Source organism: Hemicordylus capensis, chromosome 6 (genome assembly GCF_027244095.1).
Source record: "Hemicordylus capensis ecotype Gifberg chromosome 6, rHemCap1.1.pri, whole genome shotgun sequence".
NCBI lineage: Eukaryota > Metazoa > Chordata > Lepidosauria > Squamata > Cordylidae > Hemicordylus > Hemicordylus capensis.
In genome coordinates, this window is record NC_069662.1 from 149,689,895 (window position 1) to 149,695,894 (window position 6,000).

Here is a 6,000-nt window from a genome sequence, read left to right on the forward strand (position 1 = left end):
CTCTGGCTTATCAATGTCTTTTTAAAAATATGGCACCCTGAACTGGATACATTATTTCAAGTGAGTTCTGAGCAGTGCAAAATATATAGTATAGGGAGGAGAGCTGGTCTTGTGGTAGCAAGCATGACTTGTCCCCTTAGCTAAGCAAGGTCTGCCCTGGTTGCAGATGCATGGGAGACTAGAAGTGTGAGCACTGTAAGACACAACAACCGCCCAGAGACACAAGTTGGGGTGGTATAAAAGTATAATAATAAATAAATACATACATACATAAAAATAAGATATTCCCTTCAGGGGATGGAGCCGCTCTGGGAGGAGCAGAAGGTTCCAAGTTCCCTCCCTGGCATCTCCAAGATAGGGCTGAGAGAGATTCCTACTTGCAACCTTGGAGAAGCTGCTGCCAGTCTGTGAAGGCAATACTGAGTGAGATAGACCAATGGTCTGACTCAGTATATGGCAACTTCCTATGTTCCTAGGGTGGAAACATTGGACTATTTACGTGTTATTTTCAGGACACAAACAATCTCAGTAGTGAAGCCAGGCAAACCTCATCCCCAGTGAGGTTTGCCTGGCTTCATCACATTGTTATTTTAGATGCCAGGTAAAGCCCTTTTTGTTCTCCCAGGCCCTTTAAATTTTAAATTCTGATTTTCAGATTCAATCTGATTTTCTAACTAATTTTAAAATGAGTTTTTAAGCTGCTTTGTATTGTTTATATTTTCTTTTCATCTTTTTTGTCTGTTACGATTGAGTATGTTGTGTGTTTTTATTGGATGTTTTAATGTTGTGTTGTGAGCCACCCAGAGAACAATTTGTTATGCTAAGTTTATTATGATCACTGGATCACAAGAACCAGCCCAGGTGTCTGTGCCATGTCTACGTCTTTGTGTGAATGAATGTACACGCATTCATTTTAAAAGTGAACCTGGGGACAGGCTCCCTCAAATGCAGGGAAAAGATAGGAAGTGCATGATTGTACATGCATTGAATATGCAATGTATGAATAACTGTACATGCATATAGCTTGTCCAGTTCAGACAGGAATCTTGATTTCATCTTCCAAAGTGTTAGCTATTCCCACTTGCTTCATTTAATCTGAAGACTTGGTTAGCATCTCCTCTATTCCCTTATCCAAGCCATTTATTTAAAAATGTTGAACAGCACAAGGCCCAGGACAGAACCCTGAGCCCTTTACTTGGTTTCTCCTTCCAGGATGATGTGGAGCCATTAATGAGCACCCACTGAGTTATGTTCATCCCCACGACAACCCTGTGAGGTAGGTTAGGCTAAGAAATAAGTGACTCGTGTTTTTCAACCAGTTGTGAAGCTACCCAACAGCAGTATCATCGAGCCTGCATTTTACCATATTGTCAACATGGATGTTACAGAAGACTTTGACAAATGCCTGTTGGAATCAAGATATACTAAGGATATTCACAAAACTGACAGGGCGGGCAGGGGGCGGCAAGGCAGGGTTTCGCCAACCTTCCCCCCAGATGATCCTTTGTGAAATCTTTGGCAGGCCACCATGAGCCCAGATGATCCATACCGCTCGTTGCAGCGTGGATTGTTTAGCATGGATCGAGCTCCGGATATCCCCCAATGCACCATGCATACTCCCATGAGATGGGTGCACTAGGCACTCATCTGTGTGCGCTCAGGCTGCAAGCAACCTTGACTAGGGGCCGGGCTTAACATTAGGATTAGGCTGGGCAGGAGTGCTGGGATGCATGTGGCTCCACACGGGCAGTCCACCAGGCTGCCCTCGCCTGGATTGGGCTGTTTGTGAGAACATCTTTACTTGCTGACGTTCAGACTAACAGAGCACTTGACGTGTTGCACTGCACTGCCACATTAATCCATTGCACTGATTCTGGAGCTTGCGTCTCCAGCCATGTCCATAGCTTTCTAATAATAGCACCACTCCTAGAATGTAAAGCCACCAATAATGTATTGCTCTTCTATTTTTTGGTTCATTTAGCATACAGCAAGTCAAGGCAGATTCCGCCCCAGAAGCTAATTCTATCAGAGTTTTCCTTAGCTAGCAAATATCCTGACCTCATAGCTCCTTGCCAACGCCTGGCCTTGAAACACACTTAAAAAAAAAAAAAAAAGCAAATAAGGAACAAACTCTGGGAATATTTCGGCTCAGCAAAAAAAAAAAAAAAAGGTTTATCTTAAAAAAAAAAAGAAAAGCCAATGAACTACCCTGGACTGTTGAGAAATGACCATGGGGCCAATTAGCTGTTGCACAATCTGAATCTTTCTGATGCCTTGTCAATAATTTATAAAACAGACAGAGTGTTCAGGATCTCTGCCATGAAGTGAAGGTTATATAATTAATGTGTGATGTCTCCTCAGCTCCCAGTGTCAGCAGGGTTCCACAGGCCTGAACTGAAAGAAGTTACATCATTTTATATCTGGTCATGCTGAGTTCCCAGAATCTCCGGCTAAAATGGTCTCAGGTAGCAGGGATGTCAAAATCTCCTCTTGCCTGAGACTTTGGTGAGCCAATGAAAGTAGGGCTTTAAATATAATGACTCAGAAACAAACTCACAAACAAATTGGACTCAGAAAAAAAAAACACAGGAGGCAATGAAATTGTCACATAGCCTAAAATGCACCCTGGGCCAACACTCTTGCTGCTGCATTTCGTATCAGCTGTATCGGGGTTTTTTGGTATCATTTTGTATCAGCTGAAGTTTCCAAGAACTTTTCAGTGGTAGTCCAGCACTGAGGGTGGCTTCGCACAATCTGCCATACTTTAGTAAGCCCAACTTCAATTGTGGGTGACAAATGCATGGAGAATTTCAGAAGTACGACTGCCTACTGTCATATAGCTCTGACTGCCCTGTGAGATAATGTAGAGAGGATCTTCTGCACATCCTGCCACCTTCTGAAGCACCACTGTCAGCGATGCGTGGGTGAACCTTTTCAGTGGTGAACTTGGTTCTCTGGAACTTCCTGCCCCTTGATATTAGACTTGTGTCCTCCCTATTTAATTTTAAATGTAAGTTGAAGACTTTTTAAAAATTTCAGCAAGTCTTCCCCTAACTCTATACTGCTACTACGAATATTTTAATATCACTTTTTAACAGAAGTTCCTAAAGTGGTTTGCATAGAAAAATAATAACCAAAGATGGTGCCCTGTCCCCAAAGGGCTTGCAATCTAAAAAGAAATACAAGGAAGACACCAGCAAATTCCTGCGATTGCCCCATTTTTGTGATTGCCTTATCCTGCATGTCTATGATTTTAGAGGTTGTGTTTTACTGTGCCATGAATTCACTTACGAAGAATGGTGGGCATGTAAATCTTTTAAATCAATCAAATAAATAAATGGGTTAATCTTGGGAAACCAGGGTGGGAGCCGGACTTGGGCAGGTTCAGATGTCACGCCCATCGGGAGCATATGCTGCCACTTATGAGATTTGCCTGATATGTCCCCAGTTTACTGACTTGCAATATGTAAAGCTGCCCTGAGTGCATTGTTGCAGTAATCTAACCTTGATGTCACCTGGCCATATGTGAGAGCCAGTTCTACCATGCTTATGTCAAAGGGAAAGAACCTAATGTGCATTCTCTCCTTTCCTAGAACTCATCCCGCTCCACTGCTGCAGCCTTGGAAAAAGTTGTATGTCATGGTGGGCCCTGAAAGGGAAGTAAAAGCTAGACAATGAGAGTGATTGGGTTGGAAAAGCCCATGCGCTCCTGTTTTGGGATGATATTCCTAGAAGAGGCCATCACTAACTGTGCCAGAAAATCCATACGTAAATCTTGCATGTGTACATGAGAAATGAGGAGATGGAACTGAAGTCACTTTCATGTGGGAAAATGAAACACAGCAACTCGTTATACTGCTGAAATCTTAGTGTGTCTGATTTAAACAAAGGGTTCCATTCACATTATAAATAAATTGGTTTAAATGGGGGAAAATTATCTTGCTCCTCTTTATGCGCGTAAAGCAATGTCTTGTCCCATCAAAATCAAAAGTGAACTTGGAAGTGTATAAAAGACTGCCAACTGAATTCTGCGAATATACATTTACGATTCATACGGATGCATATAATTACTATAGGTAGAAAATACAGCTGTGGTGGTGAAGTGGAAAATTGGAGCATGATGGCATATCCAGTAGCCTCCCCTCGTAGTCAATTTTAACTAATCCTTAATGAATTCTTGAGAAAACATTAAATTTTCTTCTCTTAACAAAAAACTGCTGAACAAGTGAAAATGGATCCTAGAATAGACGCTGCCTCTTTGCTATTCGGATTTCAGATGCCAAGTGAAAATTAAACAGAAGGACATCTGATTCTGTCCCGAGTAGCTACTAATTTATAACTAAACCTAATACTGAAATTGAGAGTAAAAGGCAGCAGGCTGGAAATCAAACTAAGCGCAGAAACTCCAAGTGGTAAAACTGGATTGAAAGTCTTATTCTTTTCCAGAGCAAAATTCCCATCCTTTGAAGAAGTAGGTAAACCTCCCACTGATTGTAATGGCTGGAAGCTGCACTCATTCACTGGAACTCATGAGTTCCACCATCTTTGCTGCATCACACATGGAGCTTGTGCATGTGTGGAGCTCCTCTGTTCACTTCAAAGAAGGGATGAGCTCTGTGCTTGTATCTCCATGCATGCATGGAAGAGTATGCCTTTTTTTCAATCAGTCATTTATAAGATGTCTTATTACACAGAAATATAGAGAAGAGTCTTTGATTATGTCCCCTTGCCCGCCTTCCTTCCTTCTTCCTTCCTTCCTTTCTCCTTTTGGGTCTCTGAGGGATTTCTGAAAGTCCAACCTTCTCTTTTCAGTCAGATAAGTATGATGATGATTGATAAACATCAAAACAACAAGATAGGGCTGGGAAGACAGGAAGTGGGGAGAAGGGGGTGGTAGGTACGGATGTGCAGAACCAGTTCAATCACAAACTGGACCACTTCAAACCAGTTTGAGCTGGCTCATCAAATTGGCCAGCCCAGCTGATCAGTTCAACTGAACCGGTTCGCATACCTGTGGTTCGGTCCAAATTTGGTTCAAATTAGGACTGAACCACACCAAACAATCTGTACACACCTCTAGTGGCAGGTAGGTTTGTTTGTGTCAGCTGGGCAAGGGGTCAGATTACAAGGTCACCACAAATGTCGATTTGGGGGTAATATTGTTCTAATCAAGCAGTTCATCAATTTGTGTGAGTTATTTCTTCCCAATTTAGTTTATACCTAAAAGGTTTATCATACCTGGAGACCTTCAAGAGAGCCTTAAAGACTAATCTCTTCAGCCTGGCTTTTTAGCCTGGTATAGATTGTGATGATGTCATCCACCCTGATTCAAGATGGCAGACTGTAAACATTTGAGGTGCAAATGGGCACACTTGTGAACTGCCTAACCGATTTGAACAAAAGTTCCTACCACTTTAGGGACACATAGGGGCACCTCAGTGGTGTAATTTGTAATGATGTCATCCACCCCAGTTCAATATGGCGGATGTTTGAGGCACAAGTGGGCTAACTTGTGGACTGCCTAACTGATTTGAACCAAATTTGCTACAGGTTTAGGGACACCTAGGGATGGCTCAAGGGCATAGTTTTTAATGATGCCATCCACCCTTATTCAAGGTTTGGATGCATGAGTGTTTGATGCACAAGTGAGCAAACTTGTGAACTGCGTAACCGATCTGAACCAAATTTGCTACAGGTGTTGGGACATATAGGGACAGCTCAAGGGTGTAGTCTGTAATGATGTCACCCATCTGGATTCAAGATAGTGGACGCATGAATGTTTGAGGTGCAAGTAGGCTAACTTGTGAACTGCCTAACCGATTTTAACCAAATTTGCTACAGGTGTAGGGCAGATAGGGACAGCACAATGGCATAGTTTGTGATAATGTCATCCACCCCAATTCAAGATGGTAGATGTGTGAACATTTAAGACTGAAGTGGGCTTACTGGTGAGGATAGTAATTATCAATTAAGATTGTAGTGAAAGGAAAGTAGGCAGAT

General features: G+C 42.3%; 1 long non-coding RNA gene across 2 annotated transcripts in view; it reads left to right on the forward strand.

Annotated features, from left to right (window-relative positions):
- The window catches only part of LOC128329101 (uncharacterized), an 85,903-nt gene extending 82,023 nt beyond the window's left edge, over positions 1 to 3,880 (forward strand). For both annotated transcript variants that reach the window (XR_008309513.1, XR_008309512.1), the window contains exons 5-6: positions 1,213 to 1,276; positions 3,594 to 3,880. This is a non-coding gene — a long non-coding RNA (uncharacterized LOC128329101). The remainder of the gene's footprint in view (positions 1 to 1,212; positions 1,277 to 3,593) is intronic.
- The last annotated feature ends 2,120 nt before the right edge of the window (positions 3,881 to 6,000 follow it).